Source organism: Colias philodice, chromosome 20, assembly GCF_061535455.1.
Source record: "Colias philodice isolate Cphi_HAF_F1 chromosome 20, ilColPhil1 Martin Lab GWU primary, whole genome shotgun sequence".
Classification (NCBI taxonomy): Eukaryota; Metazoa; Arthropoda; class Insecta; order Lepidoptera; family Pieridae; genus Colias; species Colias philodice.
In genome coordinates this window covers 2,621,473-2,636,299 of record NC_143105.1, presented here as the reverse complement: position 1 = coordinate 2,636,299, position 14,827 = coordinate 2,621,473, and the positions used below count along the sequence as shown (strand labels likewise).

The window sequence follows — 14,827 nt, the reverse complement described above, 5'->3', positions numbered from 1 at the left end:
CCTTGCTGTTCGCCATTTGTAGCGAACTGAAGTAATTCTCAGGTTAAGAGGATGAAAGAAAAGAGAAATGGTTCAAATATTTTACGTCCTATCGGGCTTAACTTGCTTCTTATGTGCGTTGTTTAGAACGGAATAAAGATTTAAAAGAAATTGTTCAATTGTATTTTTCAAGCAAGGTTGCCAGTTAAATCAAATAAATTTTATTTGTGAGTTTGAAAATGTAAACTTTGTTTCATATTTAGTTGGAATAATTTACTCAAATTAAAAAAGAATTTTTAACACGCTTTTATTAGCTTTACCTGTATGTTTGTAAGTAAACGATTCCTTTAAACTCGATTTCGATTTTAAACGGACAGATTTCAAGGGTCGATGAAAAACCAATAATTTCAAAAAAGTGTATTTTTTTAAAGTATTATATTAATGGTTTTATTTGTGTTAAATGGTGTACTATAGAAATAAAGTAAATATTATTAAATGGATTCCTTTGTTCTTAGAATTTGTACAAGAGAACAAATAGAGACCAATAATTATTCATTGATTCAATTAAACCCTCTGTCCCTTTAATAAATATGTTATTTGTACTATAACTAGCTCAGACATCTTGAGCTTACAGGAGATATTATGTATATTATTGTGTGTGTATTTTCTATGCTCCCGATGTTTTTTAAGCTATTGCATAATTCTTATATACTTCTATACCTTATACTTCTATAAGGCAAAGGACAGAGATACCTGGAAAAAGTTGGAGGAGGCCTATACCCGAGAAGGGGTTCCAATCAATGGAACTGATACTGGATAACGTCAAAAATTAAAAATAAATAGAAAAAAAATTAAATTAGTATTAGTGATTAAAATTTAAGTTAAAAAAATAGTGTAATTTTAATATGTAAAATAGCTTTTAGTTTGTAAACTACCTGTAACAAATTTTCTTGTGGATTGGAAATAAACGGGCTTTTTATTTTATTTTATTTATTTATTTTTTATATACTTCTATCGCGGGCCTTGAGCGCGGGGACCGAATCCAGAAATTTAGTAACGAAAAACCTCACGCTCCCCACTCCGACAGGCGTGGAGGTGTGACTTGAAGGCATAGCATGCAATAGCTTTACCGCGGCAGTCCCCGAGTGCCACGCGTCGTTTTTTAATGATGCCATATAAACCTATAAACATATTTTGTTTTCTAGATTTAATATCGATAAATCAATCCAAAAAATAACGTAACTTAAATATACGTCTAAAGCAGTAACTACATACAATTTTTCAGGATTAAATAAATTATAGAGTAAGAAATGTTATACATAAACTTGCGTTCAAACTTTCTTATTAAACCAACACTTTCGGCTGCTCATTTTCAGTACATTCAAGTGGCGACCTGTTTTGCATACGGTAACATGAAAATGTACAATTTTCACGTAAAATCTTTCCTAACCGACACATGGGCTGAACTAACTAACCGTAAATGCTACAAAGGAAACAAAAAGATGTTAAATTACGGATTTAGTACTAAGTATTTCACAGAAAAATATGCTATGAATTCTGTACAATTATTAAAGAGTTAAATAAATAAATAAATAAAATATGAATTTGAAACTTCGTTTTTGGTTATATGGAAGATAAGGAATTGAATGAATTCAATATTATAATTTCTACATAATAATATTATGTGCTTCTGAATTCTGTCTTGGTGAAACACACTTTACTTATTTCAGACCCACATTCGTGATACTAGATATCCTTAAAAAATCATTACAAACTTTGGTATACAAATTTAAAACATGAGTTAGCCCGTTAGCATAGATAATCTTTTTAAAAAAGTTGACCAGAAAGTCTAATATTACACTTGACTAAATTTGTAAAAATATAACGCAGATAAAAAAAAACAACTATAATATATTCGACCAGTACAACACAGTAAATTCTGTTAACGATGCCAATGTAACTGTGAAAATCAGCAAACGTGACCCAAATCGTGCCGAAGCAAGTAACAAAAATTGCACTATTATATTTTAAAAGAGAATTTCACGTTATTAATGTCTACTCAGCGTCATAACACTACTGTTTACTCGAGAGGAGCCATTTTGATGGCAGATATTAAAGACCGCAAAACCACAGTAAACACTATATGAACAGTAGCGAAACTCTCTACAAAACATTCGAAACCGCTCACTCACACAGCCATGCGCCTCGAATTACAACGCTAAGGAGATTCTCGCTGCGTGTATTAGTGAACCGTTTAGAACGTTTTATAGCGAGTTTCGCTACTGTTTGTATTCTGTTTACTGTGACAAAATGCTCTTGGTTGTGAAAGCTGGATAAAATTTACGGTCATTTTGCGGTATGGCTTCTAGATTACAGGTTGCTTACTTGTGAAGTTTTAATGTGCTTTTAAATAGCTAGAAAAGATCGAATAATGTAGTAAGTTACTAAACTTAACATTTTAATAAGTAGTTCATCTTTTGCATCCCGTGAATTTCCATGAACTATTTATTTTATTATTAATAATGATACCTATATAAAAATTAAACCAAATAGATGAATTTATTTTGATAACATACAATGAAATACATGTTTACAAATTTAAAGTGATTAAAAAAATACTTAATTAATTAATTAATTTATATAAATATTATACTGTACATAACATGTTATTTACTTGTAAGTTTACACTAGTGCATAATACCTACACACCAAAAATAAATTGAATCTCAATCATATTCACCAATACATCAAAAGAATACTTCGCTTGGTCATATTCTTAATTCGCAGATTATATATGTTTATTAAACATTATTTTAGCTTGTTTAATATTATTTATTCTAATTTTATGTGAAAATAAGATACTAAATTCATACAATTTGACAAACTGAGTTATTGTACTGCCTCATTAATTCTTATTTCGTCCGCAATTTTTTATCCTATGTTGACATTCGCAGATGTTGCAAATTTTAATATTATTCAGCAATGAACTGTGAAAATAACAATAAGTGATCTCTTGGATTCTATGTTATCCTGGTAATTTTATTATAATCCTGCTTTATATCGTTACTGTAACTAATAAGCGATTTAACTATGAGATATAATATTATTTATGGACTTTTATCTAAAATGTAGTCATTTCTAACATAATATTCATTATTAAAATCAAATTACAATACTGTAGTTACTTATTCAAAAAATAAATATAAACGTAGTAACTAATCAAAACAAAGATATAATTTTACGGAATAAATTTGCCAATTGATGTGTTTGCCTATTCTGTTATACTAAAGACTATGTTGTCTTTAGAAACTCATAAAACATAACCCTCCTTCTGCCACAGTCGGGTAACATCCCAATCAATTTCAGTACATTTATATGCCTCAAACATTATATGCCTTAAACATTAAGCTATACCTTCTACGTCGACCATCTCCAAATTATATTTACGGCATCACGTAACGGCCCATATATTTTACATGCCAAATGATCGACCACAAAACGTATCCTTCGGCTATAAAGCCTTTTTATTATGTCCAACACCTATTCCATACACGTATCGGACCCTTGTCTTTGATACCATTCCGTCCCACGTTCCCACATGGGTTTTAATGTCAAGCGATTTGTCAATAAATCAGTAACATTTATTGTTTTGTGCGTATATAGAAGGCATTTTTGGGACATAAATTATCTGTAAATAGGTACAGAGAAAGAATGCACATATTTATACACTCTTGTTATACAATGATTCATGACATAAGTATTTTTTGGAACGAAGTTCCTGATCGTACGTTGCAAAATGAAGCTAGACGGAATTAATTATTGTAACGAGTTTTGCTGTAGTTGTAAGCCGTGTGGCGTGCGCGTGTCTCTCTCTCTCTGTCTGAAATCGAGCCAGTTGTTTTAGCTAGTTAAGAATACCCGGACGGAATGAAGTTCGTTCTTAACATCTATCAACTTTTTTAATAATATAAAAAAATTCTAAAACTCCGAATCGGTGGTAAATGTTAAAAATACTCATGTAATGACGATTCGAAAGTGCTACTAAATAGTAGTCTAATTGAATAAATGAATGTTTGAGTTTGAGTTTGAGTTTGAATGAGTATAAAACACCTATAAGAAACACACTTCATTACCACATCTTTAATCTGTATTTGTGGTCATAACATAAATATTACAGACTTGGGGTGTTGTCTAATCCTTGTTTGGGGTTAATTGACATCAAGAGTGTTTATTATTTACGCAGTTCCTCGCTCTAGAGATGTTGTGCTTACATTCATCTCAATCCCTTGAGTTTCTATTCAACACAGTGTCTTTCAACAATTTAACAAAATATATACATAACCATTTATAGGTTGACTGTGCATCATGATCAAATCTTGCCGATTTGTGTGGTGTTTTTCGTATATTTTTATGTCTGTTTTTCTGTAAAATAAAAACCGGCCAAGTGCGAGTCGGGCTCGCGCACAAAGGGTTCCGTAGCAGCAAATATAATAAATTACAGTTAAATCAACCTATCTCAAAAACTATAAGAGATACTTTGATCAAACCAAAAATCGTTGAAAGAGTTAATTAGCATGCATCACCTCTATTTTTTTTAGAATTTTATACCCCGTAGTTATAAAAATAGAGGGGGGGGGACATACTTTTTACGACTTTGAGAGCTGATATCTCAAAAACCGTTCACTTTAAGAAAAATGTTTTTTAGAAAACTTTATATCATTTTAAAAGACCTTTCCATTGATACCCCACACGGGTATGTACATCGAAAAAAAAAATTTCATCCCTCAGTTACATGTATGGGGGGCCCCACCCCCAATTCTTTTTTTTACTATTTAGTGTCATATTTTTGTAGCGGTTCATACAACACATATTCCCATCAAATTTCATCACTGTAGTACTTATAGTTTCCGAGTAAATCGGCTGTGACAGACGGACAGACGGACAGACGGACAGACGGACATGACGAAACTATAAGGGTTCCGTTTTTGCCATTTTGGCTACGGAACCCTAAAAAAGAGCGTGTGTGCCGCCATACGTGTCACAATTGAAATTTCTTTGGCAAGATTCAAAGAAACCAAAATCTTCGACTTACTCCATGACGTGACGGTATTGCCATGACGCGGCATTTAAATTTTACTCTCAATGCGCCTAAATAAGTTTCACTTCAAAAAACAGTTAAGATGCATACCTAATGTTCGCCACGGTTTAGTTTATCATCAGAAAAAATCATCTGCTTTTACAAATAGCTACACGCATTCCTATTTCCTACAAATTCTTATTATAATATGGTCAATCATTTTGTTACATATTAAATTAAGTATCCTGACAATTCATAAGCGCTTCTACAATAAATCTAGTTGCATATTCTATAAATGTTTGACTTTCAATTAGAAATATAAGTAAATGTATACACAAAGAAATATAATAACAAAAGCAGTCACCTTTGAGTTTTATATATATATATATATAGATAAATACATTAACTCCAATAGAATCGTTTTGCAATTGTTCCATTAATGTTGAAATTTGTATTGTATAATTTGTTGTTTAACTACCGTTACAAAATTACGGCTATGTTCATAGACTTCAGACTAACTTAATTTTATTACTTGCGAATAGTTTCCCGGGACGTTAGTTTCGCTTGAGTTCGAAACAGAATAACTACTTGAAGTCGATTATCTTGGAGATATTGTTGCACTAGCAGATCGTTCTGGCATTGTCCATATTACACATTTTAATCTTGAATCCGTAATGCTATAAATGCGGAAGTCATCTTATTGGAATTTGGAATAAACATAGTAAAAAGCCCATGTTCGAACCTAACTTTATGGTACCTACATATTTTTTTGATGAAAATTTTACCAGTGTTTTTGTATTATTTGAGCAAACAGTTAGACATTAAATTGTACTTTTTGAAGTGAAACTTCTTTATCGGGGGTGGACAAAAATTTTGTGAGACATTTTTGCCGTTACGCCGCGCGCGTGACATTTTTGCGTTACGCCGTACTCGTGACTATATACATGTTATATTAAAGTGATCAGCAAAATCAAAGGGTTTGTTTTAATTCTAATTCCAGTGAATTTCTAAAAAAAGTAAATAAGTAATTATATCTATTTTTCTAATACTTAGGTGTAATAATGGTATTTATTTTTCTAAGTTATTTATGATTAACCTCACTTTTTGATTGTATTTTTCAATACACTAACACGTGGGTGGAATTATGGTATCAATTTTTTCTAATACTTGAATGTTGATTGTGGTATTTATTTTTCTAAAATTGTATTTAAAGTTAACCTCAGTTTTTGATTGAATTTTTTAAAACACCAACACGTGGGCGTGATCATGTTATTTATTTTTCAAGTTATTTAAGCTTAACCTCTGTCTTAATATGTATATATTATGTACTATGTGCGTCATTAATTTCTGACTGTTTCGAGATTTGGTGCAAAATAAAACAGTGTGTAAATAAAATTAAACAATTGAGTAAAAGTATAATTTCATAGATAACACGTTGAGAAGTTCCCTGTATAAATATATAATATACATATCTTGTATAAATACATACATAATATGCCTATAGATCTTTACTCAATTGTTTTATTTTATTGATTTTTTACAATTTTTATTTACACACTATTTTATTTTGCACCAAATTTCGAAACAGTCAGAAATTAATGACGCACATATTATAATATATACGTTTTAATATAGAATATTTTTTATTTTACAACCTTTACAACTTGATCATTAGGAATTTATTACCTCTATTGTTCGAACAAAAATAAGTTATCGACTTTAAGAACGTGCCGACAATGTAAGTACACTATTGTTTCTTAGAAAACATTTTAGGAGTATACGATAATAAATCTATGACTCACGTAAACACGTGTTTGCTTGATTGGTGTCAGGTGTTCAATTATAATTTTATGAATTCAAAATTTATAAGAATAAACCTCAAACTCTCTGTCCAATCAAAATCTGCCTAAGTCGAAATCCTTAAGCTGAAAACGGCAGTGGCCGGCGTAAATATTCAAATAGGTAGCGAGGAGCGAAGCGACGAGCATCTTAGGTTAACTTTTGAACTACCGTACCGCACGAGCCGAGCGAGCGAAGCGAGCGAGTTGCAGCAGCGGCCAGTGTAAATATTTAAATAGGTAGCGAGGAGCGAAGCGACGAGCATCTTAGGTTAACTTTTGAACTACCGCACGAGCCGAGCGAGCGAAGCGAGCGAGTTGCAGCAGCGGCCGGTGTAAATATTTAAATAGGTAGCGAGGAGCGAAGCGACGAGCATCTTAGGTTAACTTTTGAACTACCGCACGAGCCGAGCAAGCGAAGCGAGCGAGTTGCAGCAGCAGCCGGTGTAAATATGTAAATAGGTAGCGAGGAGCGAAGCGACGAGCATCTTAGGTTAACTTTTGAACTAACGCACGAGCCGAGCGAGCGAAGCGAGCGAGTTGCAGCAGCGGCCGGTGTAAATATTTAAGTAGGTAGCGACGAGCGTGTGACTAACGTATTTCTTTAATATTGTATATAGTAAATTATTTTTTGAAAAATAAGGACATAAAGAAGTTTCACTTCTTACGTGTGTACTCTAGTACACGCACACATTTTTTTTTAATCTGTGACTGTCTTTTGTATGGTTACATGGTTGTAATTTAATATTTGTGTGTGTGTTTTTTTTTTAATTCTATTATTAGAATGTCTGAGCCGAGCTGTTCTTCCCTTCTATCCATATCTTCCTGCATAAATTGAAAAAAAAAACTCAAACGAAATTACGATGATCTTTAAATTCGTAAGCTTTTTCATGAAAGTTCAATAATAACCTGAAAAAATATACTTCTCCATTAATCACGAGGAAATTATTAAAACTAATACACTAAAGTTATCACAATTAATTCAAAACTTAGCTCATTCACGATATAAATTAAATGGAAACTGTATTATTGACATCTATTAATAAATCATGCTTTCTAATATCAAATTTCAACTGTGTACATTGATAATATTTGCACGCCGATTTTAGCAAAACAAAGCCGGTCTATTCTATTGTAATTTGACGTTATCATTGTTAAACAAACATAGCGAATAGTGATTTTATAGCTTAATTACGTAAAGCACCAAAACTATAATTTAGTAGCAGTATTTGCATTAATAAAACCGATAATCATATGAATTTTACAGCATAATATAAAGCTTAAAAATACATTAAATTATACCTAGATACAGACATAAAAAGTATATACATATTATGTATATACTTTTTATTCTATATGAACCAAAACCAAGCAAGGAGCAATCAATTTAATATACGAAAAACGAAATAAACCTTCCGCAAAACCAAGCAAGTAGCGGTAACTTTAATACACGAAGAACGAAATAAAACATCGATAGATTCAGAAAACTATTTTATTTTAAAAATCACTATGTTCTACAAGATTGTAGTACTTTAAATTAATGGACATAGAACAATCCTTACACAGATGGTATTAATAAATTCAACAAGACGGTTTATGCGTGTTTATTATGTACAGGTACCCTATATAAACCTAAGTCGTTACCTTCAAGTGACCGTCTTCCATAAAATCCATATTAACATAAAGCCGTAAATTATCACATTTTCCCGCCCACTAACTTTGTTATACCTTGTCGTAAAGTGAACCTTAATTTGAATAAGAATACACGTCACAAAACTAGGCTAGTTGGTTCTCCTGTCATCCTGTGATTGAGTAATCAAAGGCAGTTGTAAGTCAAGGGATAAGGGAAAATACATGGCACGGAGTAGTCATAGGATTGTAAAGATTTGATCTTTGTTAGGATTTCATGAAAATTTTTGAGAGATAAAAAATCGTTGTGTAGGTAAGTATTTAGAATGACTAGATCTGATGTTAGACTTCTTATTACTTATGGTTACCTACCCGATAAAATATAATTCAGAAAATGAAACATCATAAAATGTTCTATCAAAATAGTAGGAGATAAGTCGAAATTCAAATAGAATTATGTAGTAGAAAGCTAAATAAATGGAGTATTTTTAAATCATCATTAAACAAATATTAAGAAAAACAATAAAAAAATATAGATTACAACAATAATATTTTGATTTCTATTGTGTTTATACGTAAAATAGCAACGTTTGTAACTAACTAAAAATTATTTCATGGAGTTGCAAATTAAAGGTCCCAAAATATTCCCCAATTAAATTGAATTTGCACGGAGTGCTCTCAAAATACCAAATGCATCAACTGTCAAGTATCTAAACCACTAGTTAATACGACTTAATCCTATTTAATATTAAACTTTTGATTGATTTCATATAAAAAAAAAAAATATTGTATTATATAATTACTTCTACTCAATCCAATAATTTTTTTTCTTCTGTTTCTCAATTTATTATCTCGCTTCTTTGCCTTCTGCCCGTGGTTGCCTGGCAGAAATCACTGCATAGTGATAAGGCCGCCCTTTGTGCTTTTGTTTATTGTAAACTGTTATTTTATGTATCTGGTTTATTGCACAATAAAGTGTTAAATAAATAAATAATAAATAAAATATATGTAGCAGAGCTAGTTTAAAAAATAAATCATCTAGTCCTTCTTGATCAGAATAAATTCACTGTAGGATGCAACCTTCTTCCTATGTTAATTCTTATTCTATTTATGTGGAGGTTGATGATGACACAGAGTTTCACGTTCCATTCTTTGGTTTTCAGTTTTATGTTACTATCCTATATGTCGTTACTTAATTATACATTGTAGATACGATATTTAATTGTAAATCCTCTAGACGTTTTCAACAGTAAATTGACGGGGCAAAATTTAAATAGCACACCCATCCGATCCATACCCCAATTTCGGTTTATCAAACTGAACATTTAAATATTGTTAAACACAATCACAGCTTTAACTCAGGTAAGGGTTCACCGCAGACTTCTGTGTGACCACACCCTTGGTTAGCAAATAATTTATCTGGCAGAACATTAGTTTCATAAAGGGTCTGTATGGATAATACAGTTTCGCTGAAACAGAATTGTTATTCTAGGATTTCGGGTTAGCGTAAATAAAACTTTATCTTATCTTACGTTAAGTTGGTTATTGATTCAACAAGTTTCTATCTAGTGTTTTTGTAATAGTGTTAGATTTATATTGAATTTGAGTTGAGATTGATCTTGTTTATTTAATGAAATAAATCTTTCTGGGTGCATATTCACAATAATTCATTTGTTGGATAAAGTATTATTTTTATCGTAAAAAAACTCCTTCGAATTATTCCGCGTTGTTTCTTTGTATATTTTTGTCATTAATGATAAAGTAAATACTTACAGCTATGTACTTTGCACAAAAAAAAATAAAGAATAATTTTGTGCAAGGCAGCCCTGCCCAAAGCTGGCTTTGCAACATTACTTTTTGTTTCAGCCATATTTATCTTCTCCCGTTTTATTTTTCCAATAAAAGACGGAACACTACTTATAACTTAAAAACTGTTGTACTGATTTATATGATTGTTGGTTCTCATTACGATTAGGATAATAACTGTTAAATTTTTGGAAATCTAATAAAATACCCAGATCCGAACTGAGTAGCTTATTCAGGACAGAAGTCCATCACTTCGTGAACCCACATTGCTAATTGTCAACATGTGAGCAAAGCGAGGGCTCAGAGGGATTCCACTTGAAGTATATCCAGAATTTCTAAACAGGAACAACTCAGCATTTCACATGTATGTGCAATCACAAGTGCGGTACATTGGCTACCTTCCAAGGACTACTCGCCCATTTAGTTCAGATTAATTGTTACTACTTTTGCCAAATGCACGCTGGTGTAGATTTATCGCATTTTTCGTTCAAATATTAGGGATTTCAGGCATATTGGTAAAATTACCATCATAGTAATATTATTGATGTATGAATTGTTTTCATAATTACGTACCTTCGTTTTGATATTACTGGCTGTCTTGCCCCCCTAGTCAAGTGGCTTTCTGTTAGCGTAGCGTTCAATAGAATAGACTACAAATGTATGAGATTGATGTAAGCTGTAGATAATCTATTGAACGCTACGCTAACAGAAAGCCACTTGACTAGGGGGGTTGGTCTCAAAAGAAAAATACAATTTGCAACTTTAAGCGCCGAAGTGGCCTTGATTTTTTTGTCTCCAAAACTGATTGAGTTGAAGAATATATAAAAGTACATTTCTAAATTGATAATTTCACGCTCAGTCTCTTTTTTCCCATAATATCTTGCCATACAGTAAGTGTAGGGACCAGAATATACACTATCCTAATCTATACTACTTTCAAAATAACTATAAACCCTTAAGCGGCTTTTGGCAATAAAATTAACATGGGGTAAGATGATTGCTTGTTTGGCCTTATAAACTATAGATAACCCCTTAAAATACTTTAAAATACCTCTACAAAATCTATAAAATGTTACAGTACACGGAATAAACATCAAACGTTAAATTCAACACCTTCAACTTAACTTACTTTACTAACTTAAGCTACCTCTTTAACTTTGTAACAGCTAACAACAACTTAAGACTATTTTATTGTACATGCATAATGTTTGTTATTGTAAAAATCATTTCTTGCATCGAACAGTACCAACAAATTTACAACGCAACATTGCTTTTACCAACCCTAATAAAAACCCAGTAAATAATAAATCACAACTACAAAACATTCCGACCACGTGCTCCAAACATTTATGTTAGAAAAACATTTCTAAAATAGCTGCAGAAAATTATTATCATTGTTCGTACTACATATATAGGCTGAAAATATAAAATTATCTTCCTAGATTTTCATGAAGCTAATAAAATGACAAATGGTATATATATTTTAACAATCGTTTCTCCGTTTAACTTTATGGTCATGTCATAAAAATATTATGTTCGTCTGTTCTGATACTGTTGTTATGTGTTTCTGGAACATTTCAATGGAAAACATAAAATAAAAAAATAATATACACGTTTTAATTACATCAGAATATTGATATCACATTGTTCAGAATTATTCTTTCAGGCTGACTTTTTATAGCATTATCAAACAAAAAAATATTTATTTATTGTTATTTCTTAGTGTTCTTGCAGAATATCACCTTATTTTAGTTTATAGCAATTTTACGATTAAGATTCCACTTCCTTTTTTCAGTTCCTTCTATCCTTTTAAAATTTTGTAATAGCTAAACCTTATTACCGACATGAGCTTCCAACTAACGATTTTATTACCAACCTACATTTATTTTATCAAGTTTGTTACAGAGATTTTATCCTTATAATCTAACGATCGAGACAATAAAAGTACGGAGCGTTGGTCGATGTTGTAAGCGAGTTTTCGGAAATCTTTGAATGCAGTTTTCTTTCTTATAATGGAATCCCTTGAGTATCATTTTCTATGTACAGTATTAAGACCCAATTTAACCCAAATTATAACTTCATTAAGACATTCACAGAACTTGAAATCGAATTCTAGACGGACTATATAACTAATAACGTTAATCAAAATTTCGTCCTTTGTGGACACTATCCAGAATACTAAAGCGAAACTATACTGTCTGGTTTAAATTCTATTGAATGTGACAATATTAGTGTCCGAATATTTGATAACTTTATACATATTGTGTCCAATTGGTGTCCAATTTGTACAATTATTCGTGCATGTGAAATCGTATTTAAAATTTAGGATTTAACATTGTATTTTTTATTAGCTATTGCATGCTTTCAGATTTTGTAAGTAAGGTAAAATCGTAACTTATATTATGAATGTGAAAGTCTGTCTGTTTGTCTTTCTTTAACGTCGCAATGGATTGTTTTCATGATGCCATTTTCTATAAGACGTCCAAATTGAATTGCAATAAAAAAAACACCACTTCCCAAAAGTGGAATCGAAATTATATCACCAAGTAAATTATACACGGTAAATAACTGAATGAAGCAGATTTGAATAATTCATAACGGTTTCACATTAAATTAGCCTGTATTGAGCTTTGGCTCACGTTGATTGAACGATTGTGTGAATGCTTTATGCTTTAAATCGATATTTTATAGTAATCTAACATTTTTTTATGTTTTATTTAATTTGTATGTGTGTTGAGATAAAGACTCGATACATTTTAATTGCTATTTATACAGCATATCTGAGATATTTGTCTTGAATGAGCTGTTCCATCGCAGTCAAAAGTCTCCTATATTACTCTCTAGCCCCCTTTCTATACGTTATATTGTTTTCATGATACCATTTTTGTGTTTGCGTATAGTAAGTGAGCTAGGATATTATTTTTTTTAATTATTTAAATTGCATCTATAGTGCTAAGGAATGAAGTAAACTTAAAAAGATTAGGTACGTAATGAAATTATAATTGGTCGCGCTCTTGTCTTGACGAATGTGTAATAAAGTGAATAATTTTTATTCAAGAAGAAAATACTGATACCTAGCTTATTGTGAGCAAAGTAGAAGATTTCTTATTTAATAAATGTAATATTGTTTAACTAAATAATGAATATGGATCCTAATATCAATAGCAAAACACATACATATCATATTGCAATTTTCTTGGAAACGCGATACAACTGTTGTTTTTCCTTGATTGGAGACCTTTGTGATTCGATTCTATTGAGTGCCAAAAATCTTACAAATAAAGAAATATTACTCAAATATTTGTAAGGTAATTCAATTTTTCTTACGCTTCATCAGGAAGTATTGTATTTTCTTTTTACTATTTTCTAGTTAAAATAAATTTGGCACTTTACTCATATCACTTATATCAATAATATTTAGTATCCATCCCGTAGTGAAACGATTAAGTATAAGGTACTAAGTGGAAACCATAATATTACATTAATTTGACGAACTAGATTCTCTATAAATTATAAGTGCATTCTATATAGAAAATTTCGACGTATCTATAGTAAACTAGCTGTCCCGGCGAACTTTGTACCGCCCTGTCAATGAATGTTGTGTTACCTCTTAGCTGAACTAATTTAGGCTTTGATGAACGTAATACAATGATACAAAATAAATATTTATATGGATTGATATGTAATAGTATTTTATTTTATTACTTCAAACACGTCTCAGAGAAAAATGACTGAATTTTAATAATTTGTGCAGCATGGATTAACTCTTTTCATTCTTTAACTGTTATCGATCACGCCATCGTTTCGTTTCACTTTAGTTGTGATAATAATTTTACCATTATCATTGGGCGATCGACGCTGATACAGTGGGTAACCATCGTTGCCTGTGATGGTCTCTGCCATCAATTTTCGTGGATACCTTTTGGTACACTCACTGTCAACCATGCATGGTGATTGGTGGTTGATGGTGTCACACGGTCCATGAATCATATTCGTGATAACAACGTTATGTCGGTCTAGATCGGTTTCAGGATTAGCAATCCCCGCACACTCATATATTTTATCTGCCCGAATCCTTTCGACTAACCAAATTAAAATGTGTGCATGCTGCAAGCCAGATTGTTGTCATTCGATCGAATACATCCATTATTGAATAATCCCAAAGATGTGTTCCATTAATGTAACTCATCAGTGATCGGATTTTTTGCTTGAAAACACGTGTGGTGATGTCGTGCCGATCACTTGATATTTGTCCGGGAAGCAGCAGTTGAATAATTTCCATCCATTTCGGATTACATATAAATGTAATGAATAAATCTGGCCGACCATAATGACGAACATATTTAATATTATTATGTCATTGCATCTTGCGCATATTCACTTGGGCTACCTGTGTATGTCGCCGGTAAAATAATCAATAGACCAACATTTTCTGCACCTTCTTCTGTGCTAATTGCATCGCATAAATGGATGTAATCTTCAAAACGCAATTTAGCTT

General features: G+C 31.5%; 1 long non-coding RNA gene across 1 annotated transcript in view; it reads left to right on the top strand.

Annotated features, from left to right (window-relative positions):
* Positions 1-14,379, top strand: part of LOC149479319 (uncharacterized) — a 267,645-nt gene extending 253,266 nt beyond the window's left edge. Inside the window, exon 2 of the long non-coding RNA XR_016317212.1 lies at positions 13,882-14,379. This is a non-coding gene — a long non-coding RNA (uncharacterized LOC149479319). The remainder of the gene's footprint in view (positions 1-13,881) is intronic.
* Positions 14,380-14,827: the final 448 nt, after the last annotated feature.